Genomic DNA, 20,258 nt, shown 5'->3' with positions numbered 1-20,258 from the left:
CAGGCTGGAGCGGCTCTCCGGGCTCATCCATCAGCGGGGAGGAGGGGCGGGAGGAGGAGTTTCAGGGCGGCCGAGCCCCCGCGGCTCGCAGCGCCCTTCCCCCCACGCGCTGATTGCTGTGGCTGCGCGCCCGACCCCGCCCGCGCGTGTGCGCGGCCCAGCGAGGGCGCCGCACGGGCCCGATGGGGGTGATCCAGGCTTTCGGGGACGCCGAGCGCCACTTTCCTCCTCCCGGGCAGTGAGAGAGAGGGAAGAGGGGGAAGCGGGCTGCTGTCCTGCCAGGCCACTTTCGCTGCGCTATTCCGCGAGTTCCCGGCAGGAGGTGAAAGTCCCCGGCGGGGTCCGGATGGCGCAGTTGAGCTGCGCCTGCTGAGCTCGCGGCCGCCTGCGTGCGCTGGGCGCCGGGACTCGCCTCGGCTGCTCCCCGACTTTGCGGCGGACGATCGGTCCGGGACACGCCGCCTGCGAGGTACGTGCGGGCTTGGAGCCTGGTCGCCGGCCGTGCAGGCTGCGCGCTGCGGGCGGGAGCTTGCTTCTCGGGTTTGCTCGGGTCACCCCGGGACCCCGAGCTCGGGACCTGGCTTTGATCCGGCCGGGTTGACGCCGAGCGGAACAGGGATCCGCGGCGGTCCCGGGTGGGCAGCGCCAGGCAGGAGTACCCCACGGCCGCCTTCGCTCTTCCTCTCCTCGGTTTCCTAGCCCAGTGCGGGGAGCGCAGGCCACGGCCCTCCCGGCGCGTGACAGCGTGGGTGGGCACTCGACCGTGATGGGTAGCAGAGGCCGCGGCCGCGGGACACGCGCGCTCAAGCCAGTCCCCGGTCCCCGCCGGCCGCGCCCTGGCTCGGAGCGTCAGTCCCGAAAACTCCGCGGAGGGCGCCCGGGTTAGCATAGCCTCGCTCCCGCTGTTAGAGGCTCTGTGTGTGAACTTGGTTGGGACAAACTTGGGACTCTTGGATGTTGCTAGAAGAATCCTCTTGCAGAGTTGCGCTTATTAGGGCATTTGTCCCACTTTCTGGCACCCGCATAGAAGTGCAGACAGCCAGCGTGCCAAGCCCTAACTACCTCGGCAGAGTAGAACCTGGCGGCTTAGGTGTCGGCGCAAACGGTCCCCTGCTCGCTAGCTGTGAACTGGGACGACCGGGTCCTGCAGGGTAGCTTTGATGTTGGAGGAGTGCACAGATGTTGCGGACGAGGACCGCGCGGAGCGGTGCACAGGTGTCAGCGCCGCGTGCTGCGCCTTGCAGTGAGGGAGCGTGCAGAGTGACAGATTGAGATGGAGAACCAGATCTTTTCAAGTTTCCTTCGCAGAACTGAAAGGCTTGGGAGAAGTTCCCAACATACCAAAAAACCATATCGGGATCCTTTAGTATCCCCGGAATGGGCCTTTAGACTGTAGTCGGTTACTTCAGGGAGAACTCAGCTGGTTCTTTTTTGGGGTAATAAAACGGGAGTTGTATTGGTCCCCTACGGTGTGTCAGATAATGTCTCCACGGCAGCAGTCGGACTTAAGTACCACCCCGACTCTGGTTTAAATTTTGTGATTTTAGTAGACCCATTTTACAGATCGCGTGCTAGACTCTAGCAGCTAGGGGCTAAGTCACTTGCCCAAGGTCATACATAGCTTTCTGTTAGTTTTAACCCAAGAGCTGCCTTGGCCATGGCGGAAAGCGCCAAGTATGTTAAGTTCCATGGATAGTAAGTCCTTGGCCCTCTGTCTTGCCCAGCTTCCTGTTTGAGTTGAATGCATCTTTTGAAACACAGACTAATTATCTGTAATTAATTTAAGTGATCATACACGTACTTTGCAGGGGCCAAAGCCCAGCTTCCCTGAGCCTGGCTCCAAATAATTATAAATAGAACTCTGACTTGTGTTAATCTCCAGTCTTCATTACATTTATTAATCCACCAGACGTTGTTGATCAAGGCCACTAGGCTTCCTTAGGAAACAGCTTGAGGTTGGCGCAGGAGGTAGGGAAATAATTCTTACCCCCTGAAGGGCTATTAAAGAGGACTTGATTTCATGCCATTGTGTCAGCGAGAGGATGTTGCTCTGTTTCTTGATGTTCTCTGCTTTTGGCTTGAATTCTGCATTGTTTAGCGTTTCAAGGCTCCAGCATACTTTTTACTCTTGACGTTGTTGACAACTTTAAAAGTTCCTATTGTGATGGAATACGACAGCCCCACACCAGCTTTGGGTAACTGTTGGGTAAGATATATACATTAAAAATAAATAAGTAAAGTCATCAACTGAGTTTTGAACCCTAGCACTTCAAAAGGCCAATCCCCTTGGGAAATTCATTGTTACTTTCAACATTCGCCAGTAGGGGGAGCACATCATTCTTGTTGATGTCCTGCAGGCACCTGAGCCTGTTGGGGCTGTATGTAGCATGTGTTTCAGAAAGGGAAAATGCTGTAGCCTTGTCTAGCAAAATAACTAAGTTGCTTTCTGAATCTTCTGCGGAGGAATGGGTTTAATTTCAACTGGTTAAAAGCAGGATGGCCCTGAGGTCAGGGCCTGAGTGTTAATGTAAATCCAGAACTTATGGTGACTTGTAGGGTCTCTTTTTTCTAGTTTGCTTTCCTTGAGCTGTCTGTCTGTAAAATTTCATGTTGTTTGAATAATGTTTCAGGTTATTTAGGAGAACTGGCAATCCAAAGAGATCCATTTGTGATTTGTGAAGCCTTTTTTTTTTTTTTTTTTTTTTTTTTTTTTTTTTTTTTTTTTTTTTTTTTAGTTTTTCGAGACAGGGTTTCTCTGTGTAGCTTTATGCCTTTCCTGGAACTCACTTTGGAGACCAGGCTGGCCTCGAACTCAGAGATCCGCCTGGCTCTGCCGCCCGAGTGCTGGGATTAAAGGCGTGCGCCACCACCGCCTGGCTTGTGAATCCTTTTGTAATGACCCCCATTTGCCTCATGTATAAAACATGAACTCATTCTTGGGAGGCTGATGAATTCAGTGCATCATCCTCATCTTTCATAACACCTTCCAACTTCGAGGTAGTAAGAGCTCATTATCCCATGTTCCCTTACAGGGCTGTGCATTCTCTAGGCATGTGTGTTTCAATGCAGGCTGAGTTCCCTCAGCAACAGTGCTTGGGGGTAAGAGGGCTCTGGACATAGACTTTGGAATGTCGGCACATACATAATGATCTCTTGGGAGAGGTGACCCAAGTCTGAGCATAATTTGGATGTCACACATACCCGATACCATAACAGTAATTCCATACAATGTTTGTAGTGTACCTACATTTTTACTTTGGCTGGTGACATGAGATCAGTGTGAAAATTCCCCTCTGTGGGGTCATATTTGTGTTGAGAAAATTTTGGATTTTGGAACATTTTGGATGTTAGATTTTTGGATCAGGATGCTCAACCTGTGTGTCAGTAGTTCAAAGTCTTATCTAAGTACGGGTGTGTTTAGGCAATTGTGTCTGTACATATGCTTACAAAACATTTAAGAGTCAACATGCTTGTAAATCAGTCAAACCGAATGTTTTTGTATTAAAGGTGTTCTGTCTTTTTAGTTCTGTTGGCAGGTTTTGTTTCTTGTGTGCCTTGTATTAGAGGTTTAACTTTATATTAACTGTTAGTGTCAACGGGATCCTATTTTAAATCACTTCTTCCTAAGTCTCAGTCTGCATTTAACGTTACAGACTGGCATTTATTCAGGATCCTTTAGCTTCCGTTCTTTGATCTAGTTTACAAACGTTTATCAGCCCCCTGCTCTCTAGTCAGCCCGTTTCCGGGCTTTGGAGTTCGGTAAATTAGGATAGCATCTTCTGATAGCACAAGGTCACAGAGGTCTGAGGATGCCAAGGCCTTCTCACAGAGAGCAGTTAATTGGCAAAACTAGTTTGTTGGAAGGAAACTGTCATCTTCTTTTTAAGACTCAAAGGAATTAATCTTTTCCTTTTGCATACAAACTTAACTTGTAAAAATCTGCCTGTCTAGAAGCGAAGGGAAGTCCTTGTGGGGTCACTTCCGGCTTCTTTTAGTTCTCAAGTGGTCTTCAAATTCTGGGGGTCATGAATCTAGGAAAGGTTCTAGTTTTATATTTTACACCTAAGGACAGGACAGGTAGGATTTAGAGCGTGACAGTAGGTTGGTAATGTTCCTATAGCACACCCCGCCACCCCAGCCTCCCCTCCCTGTTTTTGTTGTTCTGAATTAACCTTGTCTTGATAAGTCATGAAATTTCTTTGCGTGTGTGTGCGTGTGTGTGCCCCAATGTATGTATGTGAATCCTGTGCATTCCTGGCTGCCCCCCCTCAGATGCCAGAAGAGGGTGTTGTATGCCCTGGACTACAGACATATGTGAGCTATTGTGTGGTGGGACGGAACGGTGTCCTCTGAAGCGACCTGTGCTATGAGGCCTCTGCTCCATCCCCTTTACAGCTCATTTTGAAGTGTGTATTTTCTATATTCTCCTTGCTACTGGATGGAAAACTATGATGGTTACATTATTGGTTAATAGAGGACAGCCAGCCTTTCCTCCCAGGCACCGTTTTTAATAAGGATTTTAGTAGCTATTTCAGTCAGTTTCTTATTTCCTTATACTTTCAAACATTGATTTTTTTTTTCACATTGAAAAACCTTAACTATTTTTTTGAAGTTTACCTAACTGCTTAGGTTCATGTTTTTAGAGCTCTTTAACTCAAAAGTAATTTGTCACTTTCATTAGGAGTGTGGACAGTTAGGAATATGAGAATGGGTCTAGGGTATGTGAAAAACAATTACTGTTACCATTGTTATTATTATGTTGAGGTGCTGGGGTCTGGGGCCTTATGTATTTGAGGCAAGCACTCCGAGCTGCGGCCCCACCCACCAAGTCAAGGCACATCAGTAACAGCTTCCGGAGAGTCCCTGTCAGTGGAAGCCAGTCAGCGAGTTCTCTGGTTTCCCTGTCTTTAGACCTACCCGTGAAATGATAGCAGTACTTCTTTGTAGCATTTTGTCAAAACAAACTCTTGTTAATTTGTTCAGTTTCTAGTCAGGCTGGCATAAACCAACCACTTGGAAAAACTGCAAAAAAGGATCCCGGTCCATTTTCTGGGCTCTGCCTATCTCAAGACTTCTGTCTTTATAGCACTTGGAATGGCACGCTCCCTTAAATGACTTGTTTGCTCTGTTTATAAAGTTCTTGCTGAAGACTCAGTGTGGATTCCCAAGCACACTCCCTCTCTACCTTAGGGACCAGTTATTTGGATCTCCAGCTCTCTCAACCAAGAGTGTAATTTTTTGGTTTTGATGCAGTTTTCATATAAATCCTGCCTGAGGCTACTCTTGTTTGGACCTCATTCTACATTTTTCTCCTTCATTTCTTCAGGCTAAAGATGGAGGCTTAAACAGGCTAACAACTAGTTATGAGGTGTGGAGACTGTATTTAAGAAGAGCCTGGAATAGAGCCCCAGAACCAGGTCTTTAGGGCGTCCTACTGCATCTGCTGATGAGAATTATCATATGGTGTGTGTGTGTGTGTGTGTGTGTGTGTGTGGTCTGCTGTTTGTATCAGCAATTCCTTTGTGTTGACACAGTTCCTTTGTGTTAGCCAAGCTTGGTGGTGTACGTCTATAACCCCAGCCCTTGGGAGGTAGAGGCAGGAGAATTATTTCAAGATCAACTTAAAATCCACAGTGAGTTTGAGGCCAGCTAGCTACCTAGACCCTGTCTCAAAAAACAAAAACCCAAAAACAAACAAACAAACAAACAAACAAACAAACAAATTTCCCCCCAAACAAAAACAAAAGTCAAAAACTTCTCCCAAATTTGGGAAAAGGACTCTAGAGTAATGTGTAAAGATGGGCAAGTTACATTTTTATTTCGAATTTAATGTCAAATTGTCACCAGAATAATCATTTAGATTAAATCAGAAATACTGGATTTCTCTTTAAGACTTTAAGAAAAGATAATAAAGGAATGTCTGTTTCCCCTGCCTCTTGGGAGCCAGAGGGACTCTGAGTGAGGAGGGCCTGCAGAGCTGGGTGCTTACTGTTTGTACTGAGAGCGACACCTGTTTTTCTGTCCCTCCAAACATAATTCATTTCTCTGGTGTATGTCGAAGGTCAGGTTTGTTTGTAAAACACATTTCCCTTGATTAGTTCCTAGAAAAAAAAAAAACAACCAGAGAAACCTCTTTAGAAAACCCGCTTGTGGGCCGGGCAGTGGTGGCGCACGCCTTTAATCCCAGCACTCGGGAGGCAGAGCCAGGTGGATCTCTGTGAGTTCGAGGCCAGCCTGGACTACCAAATGAGTTCCAGGAAAAGGCGCAAAGCTACACAGAGAAACCCTGTCTCGAAAAACCAAAAAAAAGAAAAAAGAAAAAAAAGAAAAAAAAGAAAAAAGAAAGAAAACCGCTTGTGAAGGGAGTCCGTGGGCCTTTCCTGTCGATCGATTGTCCTGGGAGGTGAAATGCTTGTTGAACCAAGTGGACGGTGTGGACGGTCTGTCAGAAGCTGGATTTCCTTTTTCCTGCTCTAGCTTTTTTCATGGAGACTTGATGAATACTGAACTCCATTTGGTGTGAAGAGTCCCTCTGGACTGAGTCATCCTGTTAGCATCTTTAGCAATGATGTGTTTTGACAGTATGATGTTGGCCCTTGGATACCACACCATGCTGGTGGCTGTTTGCAAATTTCACTTCATAATTATCTAACTGTGCAGTAATTGCCAGAGCAGAATATGACTTTTCCCCCCTTTCACATTGGGAAGGTTATTTGAGGTTAGACACTTTGACACAAAGCCTAAATAAATATCATTGTGCAATCCTCACTCTGTTATTGGGAGTTATCTCTTTCGTGGCTTTTATTCTTTTAAAACAAAACACACTCAAACACAAAGCCTTCTTAGCATCCAGAAAGGGCATGCGCCTCTCTCTCCTGCATGACTCTGTACAGTGGGCTGACAAATTCAGTTTGACTGGGAGGGAAAGTACCACTGAGTCATCATGTGTGATGAGCATCAGCGCAGTATCAGGTCTTCCCTGTGTAGGGGGAAGTTTCTCATCTTCTGAATGGGCTTCTTGACTGTCTTGGGTTACCTGGTTCTGCCAAGGCCTTTCTGGCCAGATGTTCCTCTTCATTTTTCTTTCTTTGTTTTAGTTTTATGACTTTAGATAGAGGATTATATGTCATATATTCTTAGCATGCCATATGAACTATGAATACTGTATGAGTAACTGCCCGTTTTGGGAAGAGACGGTGGCACCCCCCACTCCCCCACTCCCCCCCCCTACCCCCCCCAACCCGGTCTTGGTTTCTAATCCTTCCTACTCTTCATTAACTAGAGTTGCAGCAGGGTCTTTGGATTCATGGTATTTTCCACAGCAGCCCAGGAAGGATGGACCTATGTGCTGTATTTCAGTTTGTGGCATCTGTGTTTCCTTTGTTAGAGTGTCTGTTCACAGTTTTAGTTTTATGCAGTGTGTGGGCTTAAAGAAAGAGATTTCCTTTAGAAGGAGTTCTGCTAAGTTCTTGAAAACGCCTCCAGAAAGTGTCTCAGGTAGATAACGATGCTGAATAGGGTTTGAATGGGGGCTAGCTGAACTCAAAGCAGGGTTCTTTGGAGTTTAACTGGCCTGGGAGGCTGGGGAAGGGAGCGGTGTCTCTCCTACGGGAGAACTGGAGAAAGCTTTGCTCTTGTGTCATAGGATGTAACTGATAGTAAGTCCCAGGAAGTGTGCAGGCAGGAGCTGCAAGGCTTGCTAAGGTTGAGGCTGCAGCTGGCAGCCTCAAAAAAAGCCAGTCTGGCTGCAATTATGTAACACACACACATACACACACACACACACACACACACACACACACACACACACACACACACACACAAATGGTTATCTGGTAGTGGGCTGCCATTTTGCAGTGGGAAAGGACAAAGGAGCATCACCACCTGCCTTAAGGAATCTGCTGGGTTTTCTGTTGGCTTTCAGATACCCCTCAAGTGCTCTGTATCAGAAATTAGAAACAATTTTAGGATCGATTTTTGGTTCCTGTGTTTCTCAGAGGACAGAAGAGCAAGCAGCTAGGCAGCTTTTGGTGGTACTAAGGGGCCAGGGGCTCTGGGACCCCACTGGTGTGCTTGGTGAAATTTTTACCTGTCTTCACAGTGCCAGAGCAGGGTACAAGGTACCCAGTGTTTCCTCATGCTTTCTCCATGCTTTCCTGTGTCTCGGCTCAGCGGTATTCTAGAAGCTGGGGGAGGAAATGTAGGACCTAAGAGTGAGAAGATGATGGAGGAAAAGATGTGTAAGTAGCTGGATGATGTACATGAGCACATTGTCTTTCTCACTGGGCAGAAGCACCTAGCTTTCTTTCTTTCTTTCTTTCTGGACACGCGGTCTCACGTTTCTCAGGTGTTGGGATTACAGGTGTGTGCCACCGTGCTTGGTTTATGCGGTGCCGGGGCTTGAACCCCGGGCCTTTGTTTGTGTTAGGCAAGCGCTCTACCAACTGAACCAAGCCCAAGCCCAGCTGCTAGCCTTTTTGAAGTGCCTGCTGCCGGTTGCAAGGATTCGTGGATTCAAGAGACCCAAGTGGCTAAGAAACCTCCTTTCTATTCCAGTAGGTCACCCCCAGATGTTCCTCGTCGTATCACCTTCCCGACCTGCTGCTTGATTCTGCTCTTCTCTCCATGTTCCATTCCTGTGGTTTTCTCAGAACTGGCTCTCCCGTCTTCTCTGAGTCCCTGACCGACCTCTCTGCGGGCTTCCCTTTCAGTATTGAGTCCCCATGTGTAGGCATTGGTGTTAACCCATTTTCTGTTGCTGCAACAGAATTGCTAAGACTGGGGGATTTGTAGAGGATGAAGGTTTGCTCGGTACGCGCTTCTGAGGGCTGGGAGACTGCACTGACGAGGCACGGGCTGCTAGAGGGCTCGGCAGCGTCCCCAGACAGCGCGAGGGGCGACAGTGCCCAGCTCAGGCGTCTCTCCATGTAAGGCTGCAGCCAGGATCAGCGCCCTCGCTTCACAACCCCACTTTATCGCCTTCTCACAGTGGCCCAACCTCCCATCACCAGAACTGGATTGAGTTCTGTTCTCTTGTTCCTTCATAATGGGGATTAAATTTCAGTGTAAGTTTGGGTGGGATATCCGAACCGTTAGCTCCTTCCTCGTCCCTCCCTTCTTCTCAGTTTAATTTAGTTGTTCTTATTCCCATGTTCAATGGCCGTGTCTGTTCTAGAAACTTCTAGTTCTCTATGTTAGACTCATGTTCACTGCTGTCTGTAGGTAGGTAGTCTCATGTGGTTCAAATAGGTCTTCCCATTAAATGAAGTCCACTTTCTAGTGTACCATACTATTCTGTGGCCCACGGTTTTCTCTTTTTTACTTTTCATGTCAGTAATGGCACCAGAAACCAAGCTAGGCATCTCCGTCATGCTTCTATTTCCCCTTTCCGTGGATGTAATCTTAACTCAGCAGATCTGCAGATAGCATTCTCTCCTCCATTTCCAGGTCTTCCCAGAACCTGGGCTATTCCCACCAACATCTAGCTGATTTTCGTGGCATCTACATCTGTCTCCAAGTTCTCCTCGCCACCGGTGCCTTCTAAGGCACATCTCCCTTGGTGTCTCTTGCATCGTACTGTCCCTGGGATTCTGTTCTCCTGAGCCTGGACTGTCTGGTTAGTAACTTCCAGCCACTTCTCTGCCTCCCCACCCTGCTTCGCTTACACCTCACCGTGTTTGGCCATCATCCATGCGCGCTCACATCCAGCAAGCCCGCCTCTCCCTTCGGGGCTCTTCAGCAGTTCCGCGGTTCCTCGTGGAGGTGGCTTCTCTGATAGCTTACGGGGACCTTTTATTCCTTTGCCTTTTCTTCCTGTGGACTTTCCCGGATCAAAGTTGAGTTTTTCAGTCATTTCTTCATCACTCTAACACATACCCGAGACCGTCAACTGAGAGAGGAAAGGTTCTGGACTCACAGTTTGGAGGGCCTCGTTCGGAACTGGCCCTGTTGTTTGGCCTGTGGCCAGGCAGCCCAGGTGGTGGGAAGTAGGACGGAGCAGAAGGACTCACCTCATGTCTAGGCAAGGAAAAAGGCTGGGGTCTCCCCCTCTCCAGGGGCCTGCCTCAGTGCCTAAAGGCCTCATGATAGGCCCCGCCTCCTCAAGGTTTTACCCCGCCTCATGGTGCTCCATGGGGAGCCAAGCCTTTAATAAATGGGCCTTTTGGGGAGCATTCTGTTCCTCCAAGTAGCTGAAGCTCACTTCCTGTGGGTCCTCAGTCAAAACAGAAACAAGCGAAAGACTCACATGCATGCTTTTTCCCCCGTCTCTGCTTTTATCTTCTCTTCTCAGCATTTATCTCCACCTAATATGCAGTTGTGTGTCTGTCTCCAGGGCTCCTAGGGCAGGGTCCCCACATTTTGTTCCCTGTCGTATTCCGGTACCAGAAGCAGTGGTTGGTGTGGAGCGAGCCCTTCAGAACTATGGTGTTTGTTGAGTGAATTCATTAACTGGGGGAAGCAGGCTGTTGGCATTTTGGGTAGCTCCAGTTCAGCATACGCTCAGCTATCCGTTCTGCTGGGGGATGGAGCCTCAGCCGAGTATTCACGGCCCCGCTGAAGACACCTCGGGCTGGAACACTGTGGTTTGGGGAGATTCCCAGTTCGCCCCGGCAGGCACAGGCTTGTGGTTGCCCTTTGACCCATCCTGCTAAAAAGATGAAAAATAAACACAGCGACAGAGGAAGGGGCTCGGGGCGAGGGTGGGCAGAGCCAAAGGCAGAGCTTCGTGTGTCCCTGACATCCTCCTTTGGCCCTGAGCTCATCCTGTTGGCAGTTCACTGAACCCTCCAGATTTGCCCTGCTTAGGGCTGGTGCTACCATAGCCTGGAGACTGCCAGGCCTCATGTCTCCTGAGTGTTCTTTTATTTTTCTTCTTTTGTTCTGTTTTCTTTGAAAAGAAATGTTCCACTTCAGGCAAGAAGGGCGTAGGAGGAAATTAAATTACCAGCTTTATTATTATTATTTGAGATGGTCTCATGTAGTCCAGGCTGGACTCAAACTCAAGACCCTGCTGCATCTCCTTCTTGCATACTGGGATTACAGGCGTGCACCATTATACCCAGTTTTTACCATCTTAGTAATTTTTTTAAAGATCATTTTTATTATGCTTTATTTATGTGCACATGTGTGGGGGGGGCGTGGTCAGAAAACAGCTTTGTAGAAGTTGATTTTCTCCTCTATCCAGGGGGCCCTGGGGTCAAACTCAGGTTGTCAGGCTAGGCAGTAAGCATCCTTTCCCACTGGGCCATCTCGCCTGCCCCCATCTTTAATTTGAAGTGAAATTTTGCCCCTTCTCAGATTGGTGGACTCTGCCTGAGGCTACTACTCGATTCTGTCTATGCTGCTAGTGAGGCGTGGAGACTGCAGGGACCACCCTGCCACACCACAGTAACTTACACCTAAGGCCCACAGACTTCCATTCTGAAAGGTCAGGTGTGTGTGGGGGTGCCAGGATATGTGGGTCCGAGTGTGGCCAGCGTCATTTGTCTCCTTTGTCTATTGAGATAACATCGATTTGGTCCCCACAGGGCTCTCCTCATGACAGGAAGTTCAAGGCTTTGGAGGAAGTCACTGGCCACCATAAGGCCAGCAGTGTGATTTAGCCCCCGGGAATAGAGATGATCAGATTAGAAATAAACTGATATAGGAGATCATATACATCAATATTTTTCATATATATGATATGAAATAAAACGATAGTGCTACTAGTGAGTAGTAGAAAGGGTCCAGGGCACCATTTCCTAACCCTAACCCTGGCTCTAGCCCTAACCCTTTCTAGGTATTTTGTACTTAAATTTTATTTACTTGCTTATTTCCTCATAACAGCCCTGGGAGGGAGATAGAATCATCACCCATACTTACAGGTCAGGTTTGGGGGTTTAAGGAAGCTGAACCCTGGTCACCAGGGGTGGAGGGGACCCTGTGTCCTGCTACGCTGTACTGTGGTCTGCTTCAAGAACACATGCGTGGTCTCACCTCAGGGCCTGTGCACCGGCCACTCCCGCCACCTGGCATGCTTTTCCTTGTCACAGTGTTTTTCTGTCCTCTGCTTAAATGTCACCTTACCTGGGAGGTCTTCCCTGACCTGTCTAAAACAAACTCAGCTAGTCTCTAACCTGCTCTGGTTTCCCTTCATAGACATTGTTTCCTGTAGGTAGACTCCTTGACAACAAGGAGGAGCTTACATCACTAACGGGTGTTTAGTTCCCGGAGCCAGGGTCCAACACACCATAGTTACTTCTGAATGCTGAGCTAATGAATGAGGCAACATGTAACTACTTTGCCATGCTGATTTCAAAACAAAGTAACCTGTCACTGTGTCAACCCTCATCAGCTAGGAGCTGTCATGTCCCTGACCTATGTCCACAGTGATATAGGAACCTGCACGACCTTGGCCTTTTCTTTTCTTTTTCTATTTTTTTCTTAGTTGTTAGCTGTTTCTGGCAGAGCTCATGTTTATAGTGGCTAAGAGCATGGGCTGCGGAATTAGATAGACTTGGGCTCCAATCCTGGTCCAGGGTTTCTTAGCTGGTGACCTTGGGGTTGCTTAGCAACTTAAAGGAAGCATCCATCTCTGTGGGTGGTTGAGAGAATTGAATGAGAAATTGTGGAACATACAGTAGGTGCTCTGTCGTTAGTCACTGAGATGCTGTATGGGGTTAGGGAAGAAACCCAGGCGCAGGATGCTCATAGGAAGGGGCTAAGGCACACACTTTCGAACAGTCATAGCTGTTAGAAAGCAGTCTGAGAGGAAGTCGAGGGCCAGTCATGGAGCCTTCTGAATTCTTGGCTTGCCTGTCTGTAAGAGACTTCAGTGGGTATGATCCATCTCTAACACTGAGTTGGCTTGAAGTCGGTAACAAGGAACACATGACACAGGGTATCAAGGCTGGGGTTAATCATGCGTGGTTTTTAGAATGAGGAGGGAAGAATGATAGAGTTCTTAGACTTTGAAGACTAGCATAAAACGGCAGGTTTTAATTTTTAAAAAGCAAATTTAAAATCTATATCTATCTATATTTAATAAAAAATAAACAAAATGAGCAGATCTGACAGAAATTGGATTTAAATGCTTGTGTTGCTGGGAGCATGCTGCACTTTTGTTCACACAGGTTCCAGATAACAAGTAGTGAGCATCCGTGTTCTCTCTGCCACTGTGTTGTGAGGCTGCATGTTTTCCTTGGACAGTTGGTTGTCCTGCAAGCCTCTGGACAGTGAGGCGTTTGAAACTTCCCCAAGAATTCATGGGAGCTCATCTTCTGTGAGGGACTCCGTTAGCTGCCCGTCATGTCATATGATGACGACTGGACAAGGGATATAGGAGAAAAGATTTTTTATTTAATCTATTCATATTAAAGATGAAGAAAGTTAAGGCCCAGCATGCCTTGTTCTTGCCTCCTGCCCTCTTGAGCATTCTCAGGTTCTTTCTTGTATCTACCTCTTGTTTGCCTGTCATTCGTTACTGGAAATGTTCTAACAAGTCCCCATCCTTCCATAAATTTCCTATTGTAATGTATATAATAGTGTCATTTTCATAGTGCTAATGATCTAGCCCAGGGTCTTAAGCAAGTTACAGGCCTGGGCCTCACCACTGAGCTATTCTCTTGTGCTGGTTAGTTTTAGTTCAACTTGATACAGACTGGAGTCACCCAGTGTCACAGTCAGTGACTATTGCTGTAAAGAGACACCGTGACCAAGGCAACTCTTAGAATCACGGTGGGAGCCTGGTGGTGCCCATGGTGCTGGAGCAGTAGCTGAGAGCTTTACCCTGATCCACAGGCCAGGAGAGAGAGAGAGAGAGAAAGCCTCAAAGTCCACCTCAAAGGTTTCAAAGAAACTTCAAAGTAACACACTTCCTCCAACGAGGTCACGCCTACTCCAACAAGGCCACCCCCCCAATCCTTCTAATCGTTAAATAGCGCCATGCCCTGACTAAGCATTCAGATATATGAGACTGTGGGGGCCATTCTTATTCAAACCTCCACACCTGGGAAGAACCTGAGGTAAATAACTGCCTCTGTCAGATTGGCCCGTGGGTATGGATGTCTGTGGGGGCACTTTCTTGGTTGGCATTGATGTGGAAGGGACCAGCCCACTGAGAGAGGTGCCACCCCTAAGCAGGTAGGCCTGGATTGTATAAGAGAGCAGGCTGAGGAAGCCATGGAGAGCAGGTCAGTAAGGAGCGTTCCTCCATGGATTCTGCTTCAAATTCCTGCGTAGAGCTCGGCTTCCTCCAGTGACGGACTGTAACCTGAAAGTCAGATAAACCTTTTCCTGCCCGGGTTGCTGTTAGTCAGTGTTTTATCTCAGCAGAAGAAGAACCAGAGCAGCCACTGCTGCCCCAGCTCGTCAGTGGCTAGTGCTTGCTAGACTCTGGGGAGTGGGAACTGCAGGCGAGGATATGCAGTCTCCTGAACCTTGCTGGAATCCTTGCAGCTTCGTGACTAAAACAGTCTTCATGGCAGCGGGCTCCTCGTTCTGAGCAGATTGGTTGGTTTGTTGGCCCTGCCAAGCTGGGTTCCACAGTTCCCTTCGTAAACCTCTGTAGACTTGGGAACCAGCAGGCTGAAGAGGAGAGATGTACAGAGATTCCTACCTCAGCCATGTCCAGGCAGCAGCTCCTCTCTCTCGGTAACAGCTTTGCAAGCAGTTATGAGGGGTGTTAGGGTTCCTATCTTTTCTTGTTTTGAGAAAACATCCCCCTATGTAGCTCTGGCAGGCCTAGGAATTGCAATGTAGATTTATAATGGCTGGTCTTGAATTGTGACCGTCTCACTATGTAGCCCTGGTTGGCCTGAAACTCTCTATATAGAACAGGCTGGCCTTGAACTCACAGAGATTCACTGCCTCTGCCTCCCAAGTGCTGGGATTAAAGGCATGTGCTACCATGCCCAGCCATGATCTTTTGCTGATAGAATTTTTGAAATTCTAGGAAATAAAGTCTAATCCTAGAATTAGTAACTTAGGGACTGGAGAGATGGCTTGGCGGTTAGGAGCACTGACTGCTTTCCCAGAGGTCCTGAGGTTCAGTTCTCAGCACCCACATGGCAACTCACAACTGCCTGTATCTCCAGTTTCAGGGGACCCAACACCCATGGCAAAACACCAATGCACATTAAATAAAAATAAATAAAATTGAAAAAGAAGTTGTTCTTAAAAAAAAAAATTAATAACTTGCCATAAATCAGTATCTATATTTTTCACTGGCGGTTTGCCTATCACAGCTGTGGGTGTATTTTAACCGTTAAAAACAAGTGTCTCGGTGTGGGTGAAAGGTTAGTGTGCCAGTCTGAATTAAACCTGGTCTTCTCAGCCTTGGGACATTGCTCCCCATTTGCTCTTCTCAGGGTGGTAGGCGTTGCTTCCCTTCGGAGCAGACCAGAGACCCCGTCTAAACAGTCTTCCTGCGGGAGCCGCCGCCTCTCCAGGTGCTCACGTGGGAGCCGCGGACGGTGTTGTGTCCGGAACACTGACACCAGCCCCAGGTTTGCCGGTGCTGGGTCACCACGGTCAGTGTGGCTGGCATTGACGTGGGATTTGGTAGACTGATGGTTGGCTGTGCCAGGAACCCGTCTCTCAGGCAGCAGCTCTTCCTCTGTGCCAGTCTGGGCTTTGCCTGTCTGAGGCACGGGCTCTTCGGCTTGATGGTCATCTTCCTCACTCCCTTCACCAGGTGAGGCTCTATGGGGTCACAAGTCAAGCCTGCAGCTTCGACTCCGTATCAGCCTTGGTGCTGGAATGCACGAAGTTTTACCATTAAACACAACATAAAAAAAAGGAGAGAGAGAGAAAGAAAAGAAAAAGAAAAACCCTTCACAGACAAGCCCATGACCACAGGCCAACCCAGTGTGGACAATCCTCCATAAAGACTCTCTTCCCAGGTGATCCTAGGGTGTGTCAGGTTGACAGTTAAAACTAACCACCACAAAGAAGAACATTACAGGTCCTGACCCTGACACAGACAGGCTGCGGGGCCCACTGGAAGAGAGGAGGGGGAAGGGTCCGAGATGGTGTGTGGAGAACTGACTGCAGGGATTGCCGGAGGGCGTGAGGTCAGCTGAGATTCTAGAGCAGACACGAAAGGCTGGAAGGCAAACTCAGAACAGAGCCGGTGGTCTTTCCTTTGTGAGGAGCAGTAACAAGGAGCTTGCTGGGCCCTGGTGTGGCTGGAGAAGCAATGGTACTGAGCATACAGCATGGACGCCATCATCAGTTAGCGTGAGCACCTCCCTAACGCAGAGAGATTTAGTCATCCCCAGGACCAGGATTGAGTCCCAAGCTGTGGCTGCCAGTGCTGGCTGGCAGGAATTCTGGGTAAAAACTAAGAGGAAGGGAGGCAGAAGGTACAGGGAGTGCAGAGTGAGCAGCAAGGCTGGGCCTCGGTCTCCCCTACTCACACAGGCACCCCCAGTGGAAGCAGAAGGATTGTTAGGAGTTCAAGATCATCCTTGGCTTTCCTGGGCGCTCTAAGCCAACAGGAGCTCTAAGGGGACCCCCTCCTGCCTGGCCCACTCTCTGTCTCTTGACTACAGACACCAGTGTACCTGGACCTAGCACTTCTGGTTTCCTTGGGACCGAATCCCATTACGTCCTTCAAAACCCAGGTGTGCCTGATTAGAGCCCAGGTGGGGAGAGGAGTGGTGTCTTGGTGCTCACAGTTTTCCGGATGCTGGCAATGAACTGATGAGGCCCCCATCTTTCTCCCCGCCATGTGGCTCAGCCCACAGCCTTGTGGGCCCCTGGTTCCTGGTCCCTAGTCAACCTGAACGCCCGCCCCTTGCAGCCCCCACTCAGCCCAGAGCCGAGGGGTTTTCATAATTGGTAAATTGAGGTGGGGAGACTCACCCTGAATTTGGGCAGCACCGTGTGAGCATGAGAAAAGCAACCCACGTGAGCAGGCGTTCATCTAGTCCTCTCGTGTGACGGGCAGTTTCAGGTACACGACCCTTTGACTGTGAGGGACTACAACTTGGAACCATGAGCTAAAATAGACCCTCTCTCCTCTGCAGCTTTTTGTCAAAAGTATTTATCGTACAGCAGACGTGAAGTGAGTAAACTCACCCGGCGTCTTTCTGTGCTTGGTGTTTTAGGATGCGGGCCCCCTAAGAGTGCTTGCTCTAGAATTCTCTCCATACTGTGTGACTCCATAGTTGTGACTGTCTGCCTGTTTTCCAGACTGTAAACTCCGAAGTGTAGAAAGCACGCCTCTTGCTGGCCACTGCGTTCCTATTACCTGATGCAGGGCAAACAGTACACCGAGATCTGTCCACAGAAAAAAGACACTCGAGACAGTAAACGTCTCACCCCAAGAAGCAGATGACACGGCTTCGATTTGGTTAAACTAAACCCCGCAAAGGCAGAGGTGTGGTTCCTTTTCACATCGCCACACCCTTGGCACCTTGACCGGTTTGCCTGGCACACAGTGGCCGTAAATATTTGCTAAACATCGACTATGCTTAGATAGATTCCAGAGATTTCTCATCCAGATCCACGCCCTCTCTGGGAATTGGAATGATCCAGTGTCTCTGTGTGGAGCGAGGTCTGCCGTGAGCTGCTGTGAGGCTGTGCTCGTCTGTGTACCAGTCTAAAGGGCATCCAGGTGTTACCACAGGGACTGCTGTGTCCCCTTCCCCGGCTGCCGCTCTGTCCACTGATGCCGCAGTCCACACGGCTGTCACTGGACAGTGCATTGAGTAGCGGTCAAAACAGTTCTGCCTGCTTTATTAAACTGTTCTCAAACCCAACTGTGTGTTTATCAAAAAAAGTAAATCACCTAGTTGACAAAGCAGAAACATTTAAAAATTGTGTGTGTGTGTATGTATGTGTGTGTGTGCGCGTGCACACGCGTGACCATGGGTGCACTGAGACACTCAAGTGGAAGATTAGATGACAGTTTTCATGAATCGGTTCTCCTCTCACTGAGGGTTCCGGGCATTGAACTCAGGTCCTTGGGTTTGTACAGCAAACACTTTTGCCTGCTGAGCCATCAGAAACTCGGGTAACTTACTGCTTGAGTTCAGGCAATGCCATCCCCCCCCCAACAGATGACCTTGAGCTTCTTGACCCTTCTGCCTCTGGAGTGTTGTGATTTCAGGCATGAACCACCATGCCCTCTGTGTGTGTTACTGTGGATGGAGTGTAGGACGTTATGTGTGTGGGCAAGCGTTCTACCAGCTGAGTGACATCCCACTGCACTCCTGACAGTTTTTAGTCCACTCACTAACTCAGTCTCGTGGCTCAGCCAGAAAGTGCTGCTGATGACCAGAGTTCAATCCCTGGGACCCGCGGCAGAAAAGCACTGAGTTCTGAAAGGGGTCCTCTGCTGCATGAGTGAGTGCTGTATCAGGTGTGAACCTGTGTACACACACAGACACACACACAAACACACAAGACACACAAACACATGTATACACTACACATTCTCACACACACACATACTCATACATCACACATACACACAAACTCACACACACCAAACACACACACAAGACACACAGATACACACCAACACTCACAAATACATATATATACCACACAGTCACACAGACACACACACACACACACACACACACACACACACACACACGCACGCACGTAGACACACACATACTCACATCATACACACACACAAATTCACATACACCAAACACACACACACAAGATACACAGACACATTAACAGACATTAAACACAGATACACACTTACATGCAGACACACAAACACATATACACACACATACAGATACATAAACACACACACACACACACACACACACACACACACACACACACACACACACTCCTTAGCCCAGAGTAGGGTTTTTCTGGGCAGCCCCTTTCAAACCTGGCTTTCAAACCATGCCGTTGTCAAGGATTCCGTTGAGCAGGCTTTCCCCAGCTAATCCCTGTATTTACCCACGTGCTTTGCTGGATCCCAGGAATGTGCAGCAGCCAGCTCAGATTAATGGCCTCTGAAGTAAACACAGCACACTCTGAGATCAACAGACTTAGCGGCACATTCTTCTGTGTTTTTAGCCTGCGACTCCCTCTTCCCATTTTCTTCTGTTCGTTTGAGGTGCTAACCACTCTCCTTCCCTCTCTGTGGAGCACACCGTTGAATGGTGAGCAAAGGGATCACTCTCCAGTAGCCTCCACATTGTTCCAGGACTTCTGTGGATCTGTACATGTATTCATATGGCTCATGTGCCCAAAGAGATTAGATGAAGTCAGGGAGGGTCGGCAGCCCCTGGTCTTTGCCAGATTCGTATGACAGAACCTCACAGAACAGAGGAGCTTGTGTTTTCTGATTTGATCTCAAAGCTTCAACTTTTGTGAAGCCTGGCTCCGCCCAGCATTCTGCTGAGTGTTGGGTGGAGATCAGCCAGGTGGGCCCGGTGTGGTCCCCTACCTACTCTCCTGTGTCCTAGAACTCTGTCCCCACACTGGGGAGATTAGACCAAAGCCCTCTGCAGTCTGCTCTCCTTTTGAGCAAGTCCTACTAAAAAGGGACTTCATCTCACAGAAGCTCCCTCCTTGTTCACCACAGCTGTGTGGAGTTCCAACTTGTCTTGGACTTCCTCAGCGATGTCTTGAAATCCGGTATGAACTTGCTGTGGTTTGCCTTTGGGCATCAAACTGTTTAGCTTGGCCCGATTATATAATAATTATATAATTGCCCAATATTCTTGTCAGCAATTTGCAGTCCGTATTTTTAATAGAACCACTTGCCTTTCTTTCCACGGGTTCCTTCAGAACTGGTATAGGCTCCTGGGTTAATGCGGGTGCAGATGTGGGCAGGGTGACGTGAGCCCTGCGCCTCCTGGGGTTATTTGCTCCATAAAAATCCTCATGTCAGCCATCTTCTGGGTGCTTCTTATGGATTTTTGCTTTATTAAAATTGCTGTTAGTATTTGTTGAAATGTTGTATCCTTTGAGAGAAATTTTTTCTTTTTTAATTAACTCATCTAGGAAATCTAGTTTTTCAAAGAGGAAAAACTGAGATGAAGTCTCTTTGTTATCCAGTTCCTAAGTTAAGAAACATTTCCATTTATCTGATGCATCGTGGAATAATGGTCATAATGTGAGGCTTTAAGGGGGAGTTGAAGTCAGTTCCTCGGCTTCTCAATCAGTTTTCTGACTTAGCATCGCGCCGCTCACCAGGCCTTCCTTCACCTCAGCTTCACTGGTCACTTTGCTCTCAGTGGTCCTGCTCTTGACCTTAGGGTCTTCCTGATGCAATAAACAAAACTGGCTGGGAA

The 20,258-nt window shown here is 48.3% G+C and overlaps 1 protein-coding gene across 1 annotated transcript in view; it reads left to right on the top strand.

Moving 5' to 3' along the window:
* The first annotated feature begins 386 nt into the window (after positions 1-386).
* The window catches only part of Tgfbr3 (transforming growth factor beta receptor 3), a 187,128-nt gene continuing 167,256 nt past the window's right edge, over positions 387-20,258 (top strand). Inside the window, exon 1 of the mRNA XM_028867370.2 lies at positions 387-469. The gene's annotated coding sequence lies outside the window, so the exon portion shown is untranslated. The remainder of the gene's footprint in view (positions 470-20,258) is intronic.

The sequence above is a fragment of the Peromyscus leucopus genome, chromosome 10 (genome assembly GCF_004664715.2).
Source record: "Peromyscus leucopus breed LL Stock chromosome 10, UCI_PerLeu_2.1, whole genome shotgun sequence".
Classification (NCBI taxonomy): domain Eukaryota; kingdom Metazoa; phylum Chordata; class Mammalia; order Rodentia; family Cricetidae; genus Peromyscus; species Peromyscus leucopus.
Note: the sequence above shows the minus strand (reverse complement) of the source record. Positions and strands in the feature narration are given on the sequence as shown.